This window comes from Chlorocebus sabaeus, chromosome 25, assembly GCF_047675955.1.
Source record: "Chlorocebus sabaeus isolate Y175 chromosome 25, mChlSab1.0.hap1, whole genome shotgun sequence".
Classification (NCBI taxonomy): Eukaryota; Metazoa; Chordata; class Mammalia; order Primates; family Cercopithecidae; genus Chlorocebus; species Chlorocebus sabaeus.
This window is the reverse complement of record NC_132928.1, coordinates 84,155,308-84,174,672: the sequence shown is the minus strand read 5'-3', so window position 1 is coordinate 84,174,672 and position 19,365 is coordinate 84,155,308. Positions and strand designations below refer to the sequence as shown.

General features: G+C 42.4%; 1 protein-coding gene and 1 non-coding gene across 6 annotated transcripts in view; both read left to right on the top strand.

Moving 5' to 3' along the window:
• Positions 1-19,365, top strand: part of SMYD3 (SET and MYND domain containing 3) — a 752,225-nt gene that overhangs the window by 287,843 nt on the left and 445,017 nt on the right. The gene's annotated exons all lie outside the window — the stretch shown is intronic.
• Positions 16,127-16,231, top strand: LOC119619817 (U6 spliceosomal RNA). Its single transcript, XR_005236271.1, has one exon. It is a non-coding gene; the product is annotated as a U6 spliceosomal RNA (small nuclear RNA).

Below are 19,365 nucleotides of genomic sequence, written 5' to 3'. Positions count from 1 at the left end.
CTCACTCTGTCACCCAGGCTGGAGTGCAGTGGCGTGATCTCAGCTCACTGCAACCTCCACCTCCTGGGTTCAAGTGATTCTCCTGCCTCAGTCTCCTGCGTGGCTGGGACTATAGGCACAAGTCACCACACCCAGCTATTTTTTATATTTTTAGTAGAGACAGGGTTTCTCCAAATTGCCCAGGCTGGTCTGAAACTCCTGACTTCAAGTGATCCACTTGCCTCGACCTCCCAAAGTGCTGAGATTACCGGCGTGAGCCACTGCGCCTGGCCTAAAAATAGTTTTTAATAAAGCCAGTGGTCCTGTAGGAGATTGATGTGAGCTGGATTACTAGGCTTCAGCTGACATTTCTTGGTTTGAAGTGTGGTAAGTTAGACCAACTGAGATTTTCATAAACATTTCATTTCTGGGTTTTGTCTGAATACTGTCATCCTCTTTTTCCTCCTTTACCAAGGTCAGCAGGCAGTAACAGCTGGTACTGCCACATTTTTGATGGCCTAATTAAATAATTCATATAAAATGCATATACCATCTGCTTAGGTTATAGATATAGTGACCCAAATAATAAACAAAATAGCATTCGTGTGCTTAAGCTGATCTAGAGAGATGAACACACATTTTCTGCATGGTAGAAAAGAGCTGGGCGTGCATTGGTATAAAAAAATGCTCCTACTTTAACCCCCATTAATAAGGTTGACTGCCGTTAGAGATTGGCGATTTTTGTGTACGCGTCCGTGTTCTCACCTGGTATCTCTTGTTACCACTGCCATATATAAGGACTGATAGACTTTCTTAGAGGGGATTCTTGAGCTTGTAGGGATGAACAGATTTATTAATTTGTCTGTAAGAATTGTACTTGTCACGTTGGTATCACCATTTTCTGTCCATAGCCATGGAAACTGAGGTTTATATAAAAGCAAACAACATGTTTTGCTTGAACGAAGAAGATTTGCTATATATGTGGTGAGAAAACCTTGATCATATGAGGACAAGAAGTCCTTGTTGTCAGAAGCATTCCTTTCAAAGATGCTTGCATTTCTGAGACTTCGTGGATGTAACGTTTCACGTGATGCTTTGATACGAAACTTGGAACTTTTTTTTCGGTTGGGAGGTAGAAGAGAATAGAAAGACCTCGGTTTGATTTCATGACTTCAGCTAAGTAACTTAAATTTGGTGAACTTCATTTTCAGCTCTAGTAAGATGGGGTTGATAATACCCACCTCATAAGGTTGTTTGGAGAATCAAATCATATATATGAAAAGCAGAATGCCTACTGCAGTTCCTGGGGAGTCATTGGTTATTCCCATCCCGTGCATCTTTTCTATCACAGCAGGCGTCTGTGCACATTCCTGCTCAGCGTCTACGCTGTTCTCTATCTTCTCTATCACAGTGAACGTTTGTGCACATTCCTATTCAGTGTCTACACTGTTCTCCTCTATCTTCTCTATCACAGCGGGCATCTGTGCACATTCCTGCTCAGTGTCTATGCTGTTCTCCTCTATCTTCTCTATCACAGCGGGCGTCTGTGCACATTCCTGCTCAGTGTCTACACTGTTCTCCTCTATCTTCTCTATCACAGCGGGCGTCTGTGCACATTCTGACTCAGTGTCTACGCTGTTCTCCTCTATCTTCTCTATCACAGCGGGCGTCTGTGCACATTCCTGCTCAGTGTCTACGCTGTTCTCCTCTATCTTCTCTATCACAGCGGGCGTCTGTGCACATTCCTGCTCAGTGTCTACACTGTTCTCCTCTATCTTCTCTATCACAGCGGGCGTCTGTGCACATTCCTGCTCAGTGTCTACGCTGTTCTCCTCTATCTTCTCTATCACAGCGGGCGTCTGTGCACATTCCTGCTCAGTGTCTACGCTGTTCTCCTCTATCTTCTCTATCACAGCGGGCGTCTGTGCACATTCCTGCTCAGTGTCTACGCTGTTCTCCTCTATCTTCTCTATCACAGCGGGCGTCTGTGCACATTCCTGCTCAGTGTCTACGCTGTTCTCCTCTATCTTCTCTATCACAGTGGGCATCTGTGCACATTCCTGCTCAGTGTCTATGCTGTTCTCCTCTATCTTCTCTATCACAGCGGGCGTCTGTGCACATTCCTGCTCAGTGTCTACACTGTTCTCCTCTATCTTCTCTATCACAGTGGGCGTCTGTGCACATTCCTGCTCAGTGTCTACGCTGTTCTCCTCTATCTTCTCTATCACAGCGGGCGTCTGTGCACATTCTGACTCAGTGTCTACACTGTTCTCCTCTATCTTCTCTATCACAGCGGGCGTCTGTGCACATTCTGACTCAGTGTCTACGCTGTTCTCCTCTATCTTCTCTATCACAGCGGGCGTCTGTGCACATTCCTGCTCAGTGTCTACACTGTTCTCCTCTATCTTCTCTATCACAGCGGGCGTCTGTGCACATTCTGACTCAGTGTCTACGCTGTTCTCCTCTATCTTCTCTATCACAGCGGGCGTCTGTGCACATTCCTGCTCAGTGTCTACGCTGTTCTCCTCTATCTTCTCTATCACAGCGGGCGTCTGTGCACATTCCTGCTCAGTGTCTACACTGTTCTCCTCTATCTTCTCTATCACAGTGGGCGTCTGTGCACATTCCTGACTCAGTGTCTACGCTGTTCTCCTCTATCTTCTCTATCACAGCGGGCGTCTGTGCACATTCTGACTCAGTGTCTACACTGTTCTCCTCTATCTTCTCTATCACAGCGGGCGTCTGTGCACATTCTGACTCAGTGTCTACGCTGTTCTCCTCTATCTTCTCTATCACAGCGGGCGTCTGTGCACATTCCTGCTCAGTGTCTACGCTGTTCTCCTCTATCTTCTCTATCACAGTGGGTGTCTGTGCACATTCCTGCTCAGCGTCTACACTGTTCTCCTCTATCTTCTCTATCACAGCGGGCGTCTGTGCACATTCCTGCTCAGTGTCTACACTGTTCTCCTCTATCTTCTCTATCACAGCGGGCGTCTGTGCACATTCTGACTCAGTGTCTACGCTGTTCTCCTCTATCTTCTCTATCACAGCGGGCGTCTGTGCACATTCCTGCTCAGTGTCTACGCTGTTCTCCTCTATCTTCTCTATCACAGCGGGCGTCTGTGCACATTCCTGCTCAGTGTCTACACTGTTCTCCTCTATCTTCTCTATCACAGTGGGCGTCTGTGCACATTCCTGACTCAGTGTCTACGCTGTTCTCCTCTATCTTCTCTATCACAGCGGGCGTCTGTGCACATTCTGACTCAGTGTCTACACTGTTCTCCTCTATCTTCTCTATCACAGCGGGCGTCTGTGCACATTCTGACTCAGTGTCTACGCTGTTCTCCTCTATCTTCTCTATCACAGCGGGCGTCTGTGCACATTCCTGCTCAGTGTCTACGCTGTTCTCCTCTATCTTCTCTATCACAGTGGGTGTCTGTGCACATTCCTGCTCAGCGTCTACACTGTTCTCCTCTATCTTCTCTATCACAGCGGGCGTCTGTGCACATTCCTGCTCAGTGTCTACACTGTTCTCCTCTATCTTCTCTATCACAGCGGGCGTCTGTGCACATTCCTGCTCAGCGTCTACACTGTTCTCCTCTATCTTCTCTATCACAGCGGGCGTCTGTGCACATTCCTGCTCAGTGTCTACGCTGTTCTCCTCTATCTTCTCTATCACAGTGGGTGTCTGTGCACATTCCTGCTCAGTGTCTACACTGTTCTCCTCTATCTTCTCTATCACAGCGGGCGTCTGTGCACATTGCTGCTCAGTGTCTACGCTGTTCTCCTCTATCTTCTCTATCACAGCGGGCATCTGTGCACATTCTGACTCAGTGTCTACGCTGTTCTCCTCTATCTTCTCTATCACAGCGGGCGTCTGTGCACATTCCTGCTCAGTGTCTACGCTGTTCTCCTCTATCTTCTCTATCACAGCGGGCGTCTGTGCACATTCCTGCTCAGTGTCTACACTGTTCTCCTCTATCTTCTCTATCACAGTGGGCGTCTGTGCACATTCCTGCTCAGCGTCTACACTGTTCTCCTCTATCTTCTCTATCACAGCGGGCGTCTGTGCACATTCCTGCTCAGTGTCTACGCTGTTCTCCTCTATCTTCTCTATCACAGCGGGCGTCTGTGCACATTCTGACTCAGTGTCTACGCTGTTCTCCTCTATCTTCTCTATCACAGCGGGCGTCTGTGCACATTCTGACTCAGTGTCTACGCTGTTCTCCTCTATCTTCTCTATCACAGCGGGCGTCTGTGCACATTCTGACTCAGTGTCTACGCTGTTCTCCTCTATCTTCTCTATCACAGCGGGCGTCTGTGCACATTCCTGCTCAGCGTCTACACTGTTCTCCTCTATCTTCTCTATCACAGCGGGCGTCTGTGCACATTCCTGCTCAGTGTCTACACTGTTCTCCTCTATCTTCTCTATCACAGTGGGCGTCTGTGCACATTCCTGCTCAGCGTCTACACTGTTCTCCTCTATCTTCTCTATCACAGCGGGCGTCTGTGCACATTCCTGCTCAGCGTCTACGCTGTTCTCCTCTATCTTCTCTATCACAGCGGGCGTCTGTGCACATTCCTGCTCAGCGTCTACGCTGTTCTCCTCTATCTTCTCTATCACAGTGGGTGTCTGTGCACATTCCTGCTCAGCGTCTACGCTGTTCTCCTCTATCTTCTCTATCACAGCGGGCGTCTGTGCACATTCTGACTCAGTGTCTACACTGTTCTCCTCTATCTTCTCTATCACAGCGGGCGTCTGTGCACATTCCTGCTCAGTGTCTACGCTGTTCTCCTCTATCTTCTCTATCACAGCGGGCGTCTGTGCACATTCCTGCTCAGTGTCTACGCTGTTCTCCTCTATCTTCTCTATCACAGCGGGCGTCTGTGCACATTCTGACTCAGTGTCTACGCTGTTCTCCTCTATCTTCTCTATCACAGCGGGCGTCTGTGCACATTCCTGCTCAGTGTCTACGCTGTTCTCCTCTATCTTCTCTATCACAGCGGGCGTCTGTGCACATTCCTGCTCAGTGTCTACGCTGTTCTCCTCTATCTTCTCTATCACAGCGGGCGTCTGTGCACATTCCTGCTCAGTGTCTACGCTGTTCTCCTCTATCTTCTCTATCACAGCGGGCGTCTGTGCACATTCTGACTCAGTGTCTACGCTGTTCTCCTCTATCTTCTCTATCACAGCGGGCGTCTGTGCACATTCTGACTCAGTGTCTACGCTGTTCTCCTCTATCTTCTCTATCACAGCGGGCGTCTGTGCACATTCCTGCTCAGTGTCTACACTGTTCTCCTCTATCTTCTCTATCACAGCGGGCGTCTGTGCACATTCTGACTCAGTGTCTACGCTGTTCTCCTCTATCTTCTCTATCACAGCGGGCGTCTGTGCACATTCCTGCTCAGTGTCTACGCTGTTCTCCTCTATCTTCTGTATTAAAGTGGGCATCTGTGTACATTCGTAGTGTCTAGGCTGTTCTCTACTCTATCACAGCGGGCGTCTGTGTACATTCTTGCCAGTGTCTATGCGGTTCTCCTCTGGGAACAGCATCTCTGTGTTTGCTGTGTGTAACGTCCACCTTTGGATAAAGACTTGGTGTCGTTGTCAGTCAAGATCTCCTGCTGATCATCCACCCCCCCCCAAGCCAGCAAGTCGGGTGTGCTCTTCTCAATTTTGTATCTGACAAGATACTGCAAATGTGTCAAACATTGTCCTGAAGGGAGGGAGTATCCAGTAATCTCTGTTTAGAGGCCTGTAACTGCTCTAATCCCTCGCAGTAAATACTGTTTTCAAAACAAAACAAAACAAAACTTAAAATACCTGGTTGGCTGTATACCAAAGTTCCCTGTTTGGTACACTGAATTGGAAATAATTCCACAAGCAGAGTCATTCTTTTGTTTAAGACAGGAACTGTTTAGTGATTCCTTTATTCTTTGTATATCCAGTGCGAGGTGCTGGAGTGCATTCGTGGAAGAGAAATATCAGGTTCCCTGATCTCGGGGTGTGCTCAGCTCAGTGACTTCAGAGTGCATGTGATCGGAGCGTAGTAGCAGACGTGGAGCATAGCCTGAGACACAATCCCAGATTAAATTTGGTATTAGGTATAGTGATGGTTAATCTAACTCTAAAAGTGTTAATTATGGATGTAAAGATGGGAACAGTAGGTACTGGGACTGCTAGAGGGGGAAGAGGGGACGGGGGCAAGGGCTGAAAAACTGCCTATTGGGTGCTAGGCTCACCCACTGGATGATGGAGTCATGTCTACCTCAAACCTCAGCGTCACACTATATACCCGTGTTTGAGCCTGTATATGTACCCCCTGAATCTAAAATAAACGTCGAATAATAAGCACAAATTTAAATTAAAAAACCCTTCAGTGCCCATTAGTTACTTACAGTCTGTTTAAAGAATAGCCGGTTGCTCTCAGACTTTTCATTTGTTTCATTAATTGCATCTTTTTATTGACTCAGTCTGGTCAAGAAAAATAGTCTTAACAGTTTGTATTAAAAAGTAGGTGCCACTATAAAATTCTAAGCTTTTGCTGAAAACCGTGACCTTTGATTGTTCATACTGGTAATTTATTTCTCATTTTTATGTTGCAATTACAACATTCAAAGCAGTAGACTAAGATCTAATAATTTAGAAGCACCAGAGGCATTTTTGGGCCAGGATGACAAGCCTTTAATGACTATCTTAGACAGTAAAAAAGCCACTGCAATTGCTGTATGAATATTCATTTAAGAAGCATTCATTGGTAGGAAAGAAGTAAATCTTTTAACATGTAAACTTCCAAAAAGATGAATAACATACTATATACCCTGGTCATTCTTATTCAATGTGTCTTCAGATATTTTCATCAAATTCATTTTACTGCTCTTTTTGCTTGTAAAAATAAAATAGTATTTCATTAGTTGAGCTCATTTGAATATTAGAAATAAACAGAGTTCATATCGTGAAATTGCTGACAGCTCTTAAAATCAGTCCTGCACTTTGCCCGGAGGCATTAATCACATTGCTGGTTCCATCTGTTCTTGGGAAAGAGAACCTGCATTGACTGTGAATGGGGGTCCAGTTTGCCCCAAGTTTAGTGCCTGTGATACTCAGCAAATGTTGCCTGATTCTTTACTAAATATGGCTACCCTGTGATAAGACGCTTTCAGCTGATTGGGCCTTATTTGTCGTGTTTTCTCTTCCTGGGAAAGCAAAGACTGCTGAACGTAACTGATGTCAGAATGGGCCCGTGTTAGCTATATACTATGTACAGGTCAAGCACATAACTCTTACTAGTAAAAATCAACTTAGACACGGGAACTGGATTCAGATCCAAGCAGTTCCATCCTAGCCCACACTCTTAGCCACAATTACAATGGCAAACAAACAAATATTTTTAAGTGTATGCAGTATGATTTAGTGTTGGAAAGATTGTTTAAATTTTTAAATAGGCTTTAAATTTTAGAAAGTATAGATTTACAGCAAAATTGCAAATAGTACAGAGTGTTCCCCTATATATCCTGTACCCAGTTTTCCCTATTGACACCTCATATTAGTATGGTGCATTTTTACAATTAATGAACCAATACTGATATACTGTTACTAACTGAAGTCCATACTTTATTCAGATTCCCTTGGTTTTTCCCCAGCGTCTGTACCTGTATACCACACAGGATACCACATGATTTTTGTTCCTCATGTTGCTTTAGGCTTCTCTTGGCTGTTACCATTTTTCATGCTTTCTTTGTTTTTGATGATCCTTGACCGTTTTGAGGAATATTGGTCAGGTATTTTGTAGAACGTACCTCACGTGGAAAGCAGGTAATCTCTGTCTGAAATTTTTTTCATGGTTAGAGTGGAGTTCTGGATTTTGGGAAGGAAGACCACAGAGATAAAGTGTCATTTCCCTTACATCCTACCTGGAATATGCTCTATCAACCTGACTTGTTGATTTTGGTCTCGATCACCTGGCTGAGCTCGCGTTTGTCAGGCTTCGCCACCGCACAGCTGCTCCTTTTCCCTCCACGCTGTCCCCTTCACAGGGAAGTCACCGTGCTCCGCCCACACTTAAGGTGTGGGGAGCCACGTTCCACCTCCTTGAGGGAGGAGTATTTAATATGGAAATTGTTTGGAATTCCTCTGAACGGGAGGTTTGTGTTTTATTTATATCAGTATGTATTCATACGAAATTTATTTTATACCCCTAGTTATAAGCCAACACTACTTTATGTTCTTGCCCAAAATGTTCCAACTTTTGGCTACAGGGAACTTTCTCAGTTGATTTCTTTGTGCATTTGACATATCCTTATCATTGTGGAGTTTTTTTTTTTTTTTTTTTTTCCTTTAGCACCTTCTCACTTTCTGGCACCACAAGATGCTTCAGGCTTATTTTTTATGTTTCCTGCTCATATCCTAGAAGCAACTATTTCTTCAATGTGCCCTGTTTTCTTTTAATGGAGAACAGTTTTAGAAAACAAGATTTGGGCACTACTTATGCTTATTGCTAATGAGTCTTCTTTGCTTCTAGGCCCTATGTAAAAGTTTTACCTTTTAAATTTTTTAAGCTGCTTGAGCTGCTACTAAGCAACTATTTCTGTTAAATGTTGGTGACCAAAAGTGTTAAATAAATTGTTTTAAATTTGTTTTTCTTTGGGGAAAGAATGTTGTATTGTAGTCACAGTCGAGAATTGCCAAAAATAAAATTTAAAAAGAACAATACTTAGAAGAACATTTCTAAAAACATTTCTTAGAATTGTATAATTGTCTCAGTCAACTTGCTTTTATTATTTTTTCAAAATAATTTTTAATGATTTTATACAAAGCAGTGATTCCCTGGGTAATGATTGTGAAGATTTTGCCTTTTGTGCTTCTCTTTTACAGTGGATATTTCATTTATTTAATTTGGATTAGAATTAGAAATACAAATGGGTCAGTAATTGAATTTACCCCTAGGAATCTTGCTTTTTGCTAGACACTTACTATCTTAATTACACAAAGGGAAAAGAGAAGCAACAGTGTCTGTACCCAGGAGTTATTGTCTAGTAGTTAATAACAAGCACTGTACAAGCATTGATCAGTCAAAACAGGATATTTAGAAACAACCAGGAGACTATATCAGATGTATTCTGAGCAGATATCACCCCTGCCTCGGCCTAAAGAACTGCCAAAGATCTTTAAAATATTGGCTTATAAATAATATGAAGTAGAAAAAAATTTAAACATGACATCTCAGTGATATTTCTGCAAAGGGAGGTGTTTTTTAATAAAGAAATGACAGTAAAATTGATTTTCACTATCTTTAAAGACAGTATCATCCTCTGTATGGTAAGATATTACTCTGAGAAACACCCCTTCATCCTTTCAGGGGAGAGGTAGCCTGTTATCACGGCAGCCAACCACTGTAAAGCTGGTATCGACAGAGGCTCTGAACGCTTTTGGTGAAAAATGAAGCAAAAATCTGAGTTTTCATAGGGCTTCCTAACCTCCTGTTGAGGTATATGTAGGAGCCCTTCACCCATTATAATAATCCAGGTATGTGATGTTGTGTTACAGTGACCTGCACGGTCTAGTGAGAGGCATTCGTCGTCAACACAGGGAAACTTACCACAGAAGATAAAATTTAGAAGAAAAGTGAATGGTTATAATATTATTTCAGTGCATGTGTGTGTGTGTGTATGTGTGTGTGTGCGCATTTGTGTGTCTGTATATATAGTTTCCTCCAGCAACATGTCATATGGTCTAGGAATTCCTGGGCGATTTCTGGTTTGGGAGAAGAGGATGTGAACGTACCTCTGAAACTGACAGAATGATGTATTTACCTTGTAGGTCACTGGAATAGAGTCCAGATGTGCGTAAGCATTTATGAGAATTTACCGATTGTCACAGAGGCCCCGTGCCACATGAATCCTGTGCGACTGTAAAGGAAATCTAACCAAAATTGAACTCTATTTCGGGTATAGCTTTTTCTGTGGTTTCATCATGACGTTATACCCATTAAAATATTTTTTGCCCTCATTATTAAAACTGTTAGGTTATTTAGTGACTTCACAGTCACAAAAGTTTTTTATATTTCCCAGGCAAGCAAAACCTCAGTAGCATAAACTTAGTTTTGTCACTGTCCCAGGGATCACACTTCATATGGGCCAATAAATTTCCAGGAAACTATAAGTATTATGTCACATGTGCAAAAATGTGATGTCTTTTCTGATCCAAACCTTTGCCAGACATTCAAGAGAGGTTAGGATGTAGTGAGAGTTTGTGAAAGACTGGAGCTCTCAGTAGGCCACGTGTAGCGTAGCAACTGGCAGTGGTGAAAACCTGCCTGCAGGTACAAGAGAGCACAAGACTGTAGTTACGGTGTTAGTGTGAGAGAATTAATCTCCATTGTACCCGAGGGACCCAGTGTAATTCTTCAGATACTTCTGTGGAAACTCTTCCTGCAGGAGAAAGACATAGATCGTTGTGCCATAGAATTTCAGTGACAGTGGAAATGTTCTCTCTTTGTTGTGCAGCGTGGCAGTCAGTAGCCGTTTTCACGTATCAGAGACTTGAAATGCGTTGAATGTGACTGAGGAATTGGATTTCAAATTTAATTTTAATTATGTTTTAAATTTAAATAGCTACATGTGGTTAGTGACGACCTTTTGGATAGCACAGCTGTGCATGGCTATGTTTGGCATGTCTACTTGTGAGATAACGTCTGTGAAAAACTGTGGCATGCGACCGGGCGCTGTGGCTCACGCCTGTAATCCCAGCACTTGGGGAGGCCGAAGCGAGCGGATCACGAGGTCAGGAGTTCGAGACCAGCCTGGCCAACATAATGAAACTCTTGTCTCTACTAAAAATACAAAAATTAGCCAGGCATGATGGCGTGTGCCCGTAGTCCCAGCTACTCGGGAGGCTGAGGCAGGAGAATCACTTGAACCCGGGAGGTGGAGGTTGTGATGAGCTGAGATCACACCACTGCATTCCAGCCTGGGTGACTGGGCGAGACTCCATCTCAAAAAACAAACAAACAAAAACCCACAAAAACTGTAACATATAAAATGCTCAAAAAAATGTTTACTTTTCCCTTGAGGAAGTGTGTAGACCCGCATGATACGTTTTTAAAACAACCACCCAGAGGTTAATAAATCTTTTGTTTTAACTTTCCCAATATAGTGCCATTGCTCATGTACCTCTTACGTTTCATAATGGAATGAGGAACCTTTAGAGCCGCAGTTATAGAGAGGTACATAAAAACAGCATACCGCTCTTAATTGTGTGCCACCCCCACGTGAGAGAACATAATGATCAATTTGTGTCCATTTTGTTCCCCAGCGGTGGCTTAAGTGAGCATGATTTAGGATGTTTTGCTGCTTTTGCCATTTCAGTGTATGTTTGAATAAAAGGGAAAGTTTGAAAGGGGACACAAAGTCAGGGAAGAAAGAAAAGAAGGCCTAGAATTAAAGAGGGAGGAAAAGAAGCGTGAGTACCTGGAGAGCTGCAAGTACCGTAGTAGCCGATTGCAGCTTGGAAGACCTGATTGTAGATTTGCAGGAAACGTGCTGCTGGTGGAGGCCGTCTCTGAGGAAGTAAGAGAAGACCGCTAGGGCTGTGTCTAATGTAACCCTAAGGCCTCTCCGTCCCTTCTGCTGATTATGACTAGCAGCTAATTTGGATCGGATTTGTACTGTGGGGAAGAAGCCTGGAGAGAAACGTGGGGTGCCAGTGTGACAGTGGTGGCTGAGTGAGTGGCGCTTGCTGTCTCTGTACATCAGGCCAAACCACAAGGCCACGGCTGGGGCTGCCTCTTTTGTCACAGGTACTCAGTCTAGTATCCTGCGTAGTCCAGAGTTTTATTGAAGGGTGCATTAAAAAATCACACAAATAAACATGTTCTGAAGAATGTATTCGTCAGTACAATCTAATTTAAATCTCCAGAGAGCTGGTAATTTTGCTTTTTATGGACAAGTCTTTTCATTGAACGATTTCTATTTCTATTACTGTGTTTTAAATGTTAATTTATTCTTCAAATCTCTTCTTCCTTACTTCACCCCAGAATGTTTTCAGATATGTATATTTCTACCAGTGTGGCTCTCAGGTTGTCTCTAATGTGTCAGAGGCTGTAGTACTGTATTTTCTTAACTGGATGTAATAAACGAGATATGACGATAAATGGGACCTAAGGATATTTCTCATGAGGAATACTTTTGTTTGTCTTAACCTGTTTTATTGGGTTTAAATAGAATAGAGAATGAAAAACAATCTTAATGTGACTTCTCAGTTTTCTTAGCATATTTTGTTCTTAATTTGGCTCTACTTATTAGAACTCCTCCAAGATTTCCCATAATCATTACATTAAAAACCTCGTTTATCAATTGAAATGCATCTTTTGTAACTACATTTATTATTATTTTTTGATTTTACCTTTTACCTTTCTAAAAGCAACGAATGCATTACTCTTGCCAAGAAAATGGGAAGATCCCAGGAGGACTTATTGCTCTCTTTTTTCCCTAGAGAGAGCTAATCTCAAGTTTACTCTTCGTTTATTAATAATTGGATTGAAATACATTTAGTCTCATATTTACTCTTTTAAAGAATATGTAATCATTACAATCATTACTAATTTTGTTTATTTTCCCTCAATCCTTTTAAAGTTACAAGGAAATAATAGTGCATTTTAACATTGATAGATACCATAATTTTGGATTTTATTTTATTGTAGCATTTACATTAACTGCAAATCTTAGCTTTAAAAAAAGCCACACATAGGTTAGGCTCATGCCTGTAATTCCAGCACTTTGGGAGGCCGAGGTAGGAAGATCGCTTCGGCCCAGGAGTTCAACACCAGCCTGGGCAACATAGCAAGACGTCATCATTACAGAAGAAAGATAAAAATGAGCCAGGTTATTCTGGAGCTGTCAGATTTAATGGCTGCCCTGCTGGGTTCCGAAGTTGCATGAGTTCTGTAGCCCCTTTCTTTTTGCCAATTTCTTCAATTAAACCTCTTTTCTTATAAATTAATAAAGTAAATAAATAAAATAAAAATTAGCTGAACATGATAGCACATGCCTGTGGTTCCACCTGCTTGGGAGGCTGAGGAAGGAGGATCGTTTGAGCTCAGGAATTCAAGGCTACAGTGCGCTATACTAATACCACTGCACTCCAGCCTGGGTGACAGAGTGACACCTTGTTTCAACAACAACAACAAAAACAACAACAAAAGCCACACATAGCCTCTTCTGTATCCAATTGTAAGTGAAAGTTCTTAAAATCTTCAATGTATTATTTGTAATTTTTTCCATAGTAACAACACTCCAGTGTTTTAAGATGTTTCAGACTGTATCTGTTTTTGTGCAGTGGTTCTCAAACTTCAGGGTGCATCAGAATAACTCATTTATTACGGCTGGGTGGGACTCAGCTGCATTTGAACGAGTTCCCGGCTTTCTGATGCTACTGGTCTGCAGTCGCACTTCAGGAATGACTGTGTTGTCATATTTGATTCTTACAAGAACCCAGTGAGATCTTGGGCAGATACAGATAAGGAAAATGAGGCTTGAAGACATTCGTGATTTTTTTCCAGCAACACATCATGAATGAATGGTTGAAGAGATAGCAGAACTCATGAAGACCTTTCTGGTTTTCTCCTGCTCATGGCGAGAGGTCAGTTCCCAAACGACATCTCTCTGATTTCAAGTATGTTTGAGCTTTTTGTCTTATTCTTTTCAGAGCTATTCATATGTTTGGATACACACCCCTAATATTCACATTTATTTATAATATATGCTTAAAATTTTCTTGTCTTTCAGTTATGTGACTAATTTAACTGAGATGTTCTAAAAATGCAGTGTCTTTCTGTAGAAACAAAACCTTACATAACTTGTTAAGGCCACCCAAGGTTAATCATGAGGAAACATGTTGAGTTTTTTACCCACTAGCCTAGTCTTCTGGCATTTTTTCACTCTAGCTTGTGGTGATGGTTCTAGGCAGGACCATTATTTGTGGGTCCAACAAATGAGGAATGATCCAAGACAAAGAATCTCAAAACCACGTCACCAGACCCTAGCAGAAGGGCCCTGTACTGATTTCAAGGATGTTTTTATATTTTGCTGCTTCCATGGAGAACTGATAGTTGGTTTTGAGTTGGTCCCAAAGCATTGAAACTCCTGCGTGTAAGACAGTGACATACAGAATGAACCGTGAGGTTCGTTTTCTCCGTCTCCCCCCTCAGTTTCTCTCTGAATTACCTTCGGGTATTCAGTATGTGGAGCGTGTGGACTAGTGTCTTGAACCCAGTGTCAACCAGCCATCAGGATTTACCTGTTGAATATTGCGTGGTAAGCTTTGCTAGTATAGTGAGGAAGTGCTGTATGCTTTTCTGATACTGGCTTTTCTAGTTCCTGCTTCTCATTTTCTCTTGCTTTCCTTCTTCTGTTCTACTTTGATTTTGGGGCTCCTAAAATACCTTAATCCAAAATAGAAATAGGGAGGGAAAAATAATAGCTGGAGAACAAGTTAAAAGTCTTGACCTCGACTATCTTCTCTTATTTAGTAGTGTTGGCTTTTTGTGTGTGAGCTGGGGAGGGGGGACAAAGAAAATCATGATTTTTAAAAAATTTAGTCTAATTGAGTAGTAATTTAAATCAGTGTGCTTCAGCGACTCCCCCACTTCCTATGCTTCCTTTCTTTCTTTTTTTTTTTTTTTGAGAGAGAGTCTCACTCTGTCACCAGGCTGGAGTACAGTGGTATTATCTCAGCCCACTGCAACCTCCGCCTACCGGGTTCAAGTGATTCTCCTGCCTCAGCCTCCCGCGTAGCTGGGACTACAGGTGCCTGCCACCACGCCTGGCTAATTTTTGTATTCTTAATAGAGATGGGGTTTCACCATATTGGCCAGACTGGTCTTGAACTCCTCACCTTGTGGTCCGCCCTCCTTGGACTCCCAGAGTGTTGGGATTACAGGTGTGAGCCACTGCGCCTGGCCTCCTATGCTTTCTAATGCTGAAATAAAACTCTCAGTATGCGCTACAGTCTGTGTGTGGTGCTTTATATGCACTATTTTACTTAATCTTTTGTTAAGCGGTATTATTTTGAGGAAACAGATTGAGAGCGATTATGTAACATGGCCAAGGTCTGACACTTAGTACGTGGTAGACTTGGGTCTTAAATACTAGTCTTTTGGACTTTGGCATTTAGGAATGACTAGCCTGTATTACCTTTCCTTTGAGATCCTTCCTCAGATAGGAGGTGAATTTAATAATTTGGATTTCTTGAAATAGACTCCACAAAAACAGAATCCTGACTTTAAAACTGGGCTCCGTATTTCCCCTTGTTTGTTACTGTGCCAGTTCCCTTAAACATGTGCTTGAAAAGAGAAATTTACACGCTGCTTTTAGAGACGCATGTGTGTCCTAAGCACATACAACTGACAGTATTTTGCCTTTGCTGTGCTTGGAAGTTTTTATTTTAGTTATTTGGGCTTTAAAAGCAGCATATGATGGAGTTTCAATTTGTCTTAAAACCACAGAGTGCTACCATGATACGTACATCAATAAACTGTAGAGTGTCTCTTTCTTTATTTTGCCCATGGAGATGTCTGGCAGCTTTCAGAAAAAAAGGCAGCCACCTAAGTGACTAATGTCACCCATTTGGAGGGAGATAGTTGAGAATTTCTCCCAGAGTATATCCATTAAAAATCACTTCTTTAGCCTCTCCTGTGTCTTTAAAAGCGTTTCATCTTTCCTATTTTGTCTTACATGTCCCTTCTTGTTAGAGGAGTATGTATTTTAATAACAAATTTAATACAGTATTCAGTCTTACAACCAGTTCATGTTAGCTATATAGCAAAAACACATATACGCTCATCCAGTCAGTCACGCTCCTATATGGAACAGCCGTTACCCACGCTTGCGTTATTCCCTTGCTCCCCGAGTAGCTTTGAGAAATGTCATTCCTGTGAGTCTCAGCTTCCTTATCTCTAAAAAGCTGATGATAGCGTCTCTTTAGATATTTGTACGAATTGGGTGATATAGTGTGCATTGTAGAAGAAACCACACCATTGTGGGGTGGGAGGGAGGACATGGCAGTGAGAGGTGCCTTTCTCTTTAAGAACTTAGAAGTTTGCCTTCTGGAAAACATGGGGTTATGAAATCGAAACCCCATGGCCAGTTCGTGCTTCAGCAGCACATATACTAAAAAATTAGAATGAGTCAGAGAAGATTAGTGTGGCTCCTGTACAAAGGTGACATGCAAATTTGCGAAACACTTCATATTTTTAACATAAATAAGCCCAGTGGCTAAAGAAGCATACAGACCTTTTTTTTTTTTTTTTGAGACAGGGTCGCGCTCTGTCACCCAGGCTGGAGTGCAGTGGCGCGATCTTGGCTCACTGCAGCTTCTGCCCCACAGGCTTCAGTGATCCTGCTCACTAGCCTCCTGAGTAGCTGGGACCACAAATGTGCACGACCATGCCTGGCTCTTTTCTGTGTTTTTAGTAGAGATGGGGTCTCGCCATGTTGCCCAGGCTGGTCTCAAACTCCTGAGTTCAAGCCATCCACCCACCTCGGCCTCCCAAAGTGTTGGGATTACAAGCGTGAGCCACCACGCCTGGCCACAGACCTCTTAAAGAAACACATTATGGGCAGGCTTATCATCGAGCACTTAACATAGATATTTGAAAAAAAAAAATGTCAACCACAAATGTTAATAACTTGTAGCACTTTTAAAAAGCAAACTTATTACAAAGCTTCTGTTTGGGATGACAAAAATCTTTTGGAAATAGTGGTAGTGGTTACACAACGTTTTGAATTTCATGCCATTGAAGTGTACACTTAGAATGGTTAAAGTGAAAATTTTATGTTATATGAATTTTTTTTTTTTTTAAAGTCAGTAAAGTGAATATTCGCAGGGCTCCATTAGGCGTTATTTAGGCCAGAGAAAGCTAGAACTAGGACCATGCTGCACAGATCCTGTGGCAAGGAGATCCTCTTTTCAGAGTCCAGTCTGGATTCTGATTGCTCACATTCGCTGCTGTGTGTCTAGCTCTAGGCCAGGACGTGCTGGATGGATGAATAGTCTGTTGTGCTTCACGGTTTATGCAACTTGTTGCTCTTGCTGTGGTGCCAGACACAACAATATTCTGATTATAATTTGACTTCCTATGCAGGGAGAAAACATGAAGGTCAGAGGCTCAGTGTCCGGTCCTTTCACCCATTCGTTTTTTTATTGTAAACTAATAAATCAATATTTATTATACATTCTTAAAAATCCCCAAACAAGTTCAAGCTTTACAACTTGACACCAAGAGGTCTACTAGAGACTTTTTATCAAGACCGCCCTCAGTGCATGTGAGGAATGTGAACCACCAAGGCTCCTGAGACCACAATGAAGAGAGCTGTTCTCAGGGGGACTTGCTAGTAATATTTCCATCAACAAGTGCTCACGTGAAACGAGTGCTTCAAAGTGGGGTTCTTGTACTTCGCGTCGTCATTATCTCCAAGGAATGGGTTCCATTACTGTGGGGGCTGGTTGTTTGCTTGTTTGTTTAATTCATAGTTTCCTATTCAAACAATGACTTGTCAATCACATTTGTTTCAAAAAAGATGAATAAAAATTTACTGGTCTCTTGAGGGCTGCAGTCTTGCTTAGAAATAAACTGAATCTGGAAATATTTTAATTAAGAAATGTAAAAGTTTCAAAGCTTGTAGTTTTAAGATGTGCTTGTTTTTTCACAGTGGAGCTACTGAAAAATCCCTCAGCTACTTGTTTTACCATTGTATTTTCTGCAGTGATCCTCTCGAGCATTTTAAAAGAAAAAAAAATTGGTCCAAATTAGTTTTAAAAATTATTCCTTGCTTTCTGTTCTCTTCATGTCTATGTCTTGTGTTTCTCTGCCTGAACACAGTACATATGAACCTCACAGTTTTCTCAGAGTGCTTTTGAGTCCTCATTTGATACCTTTTCCACTCTTTGTTTCTATTTGTTTCTCCTTTCTTTTTTTTGTTCGAGATGGAGTCTCGCTCTGTTGCCCAGGCGGGAGTGCAGTGGCGCGATCTCAGCTCACTACAAGCTCCACCTCCCCAGTTCATGTCATTCTCCTGCCTCAACCTCCTGAGTAGCTGGGACTACAGGTGCCCACCACCAGGCCTGGCTAATTTTTTGTATTTTTGGTAGAGACGGGGTTTCACCATGTTAGCCAGGATGGTCTCGATCTCTTGACCTCGTGATCCGCCCGCCTCGGCCTCCCAAAGTGCTGGGATGACAGGCTTGAGCCACCTTGTTTCTCCTTTCTTCAACGCAGATTTTGACCGGAGCTGTGGAACTGGGGTCGGAGTTGAGCTCGATCACCTACCTATTTAGCACGTCACACCTACTTTGTATGTTTGTGTAGCAGACGTTTCTTCTCCTGTGTTTCCTCATTTTACATTTCATCTCTTCGGTCACAATGAGAAGTTCCGTGAGACCTCTTGCATAATGACTCTAAGAGGCTTTAGAAACGTTCTCCTGTGAGGTAACCATGCCTGTGATGTGGAGAGAGTGTGAGACTGGGAAGCAGAAGACCGGAATTTCATACGGCCTTTCCTACTACTCGGCTGAGGAGCCGCTGTTGCGAACCTCCTGCCCTGGTGGCATTATGGTACGTATTCAGAGGGGTCGTTTGGAGAGGAGAAGCACTGTCGACAAGGACGGTGCTGGACTCTCACAGGCCGAGTTTTCGTTGTCTCTTGGTTTTGGGGCTGGTATGAAATGAACTTGGGTCGTCTTCTGAGGCCTTTCAGAAAGTTAGCAATTAAACAAGAATTTTAAATTCTGTTTTTTAAACTCACCCGCCATGCTGTTCTCTAGTTTCAGAGTACTTGTACGTGGCAAGAGACTGTGAGGACAGGTTGTGAGAGACTTTGAAATGATAAAAAAAAAAACAAAAAAAACCACAAAACAAAAACTCTGTCTGTCTAGCTCAACGATCACATTAGCTCTGCCTCTCACTGTCTCTGAGCTGTACTAGAATTGTGCATGCTATAAAAAATAGACCGTAAGGCACCGGATTCTGGTCCATACAATGCCAGTTGTGTTTGGAGAATGCAATAGATTATGGTCCTATGCGTATTGACTAGTTTTGCAAATTTTACATCTTGCTGGCATTTCTGAAGCTTATCTATTTGTTTCTTCTCTGAATTCTTTTCAAAATCAGACTTAGCATCTTACTGGTTCCCTAATTAGTGAGTTAAATCTTTCATATATGTTTATTAATTTTGAGAATCATTATTTTACTTTACAGAAAATTATTTCTTAACAATACAGTAAAAGAAACCCCCACAATTCTGGGAATTCTGGGAATGATTTGTGTTATTTTGAGCAAAGTACTGAGCTCTGGTTTTCCTCATTTAAAAAAAATAGTGAGGTTTGGCTGG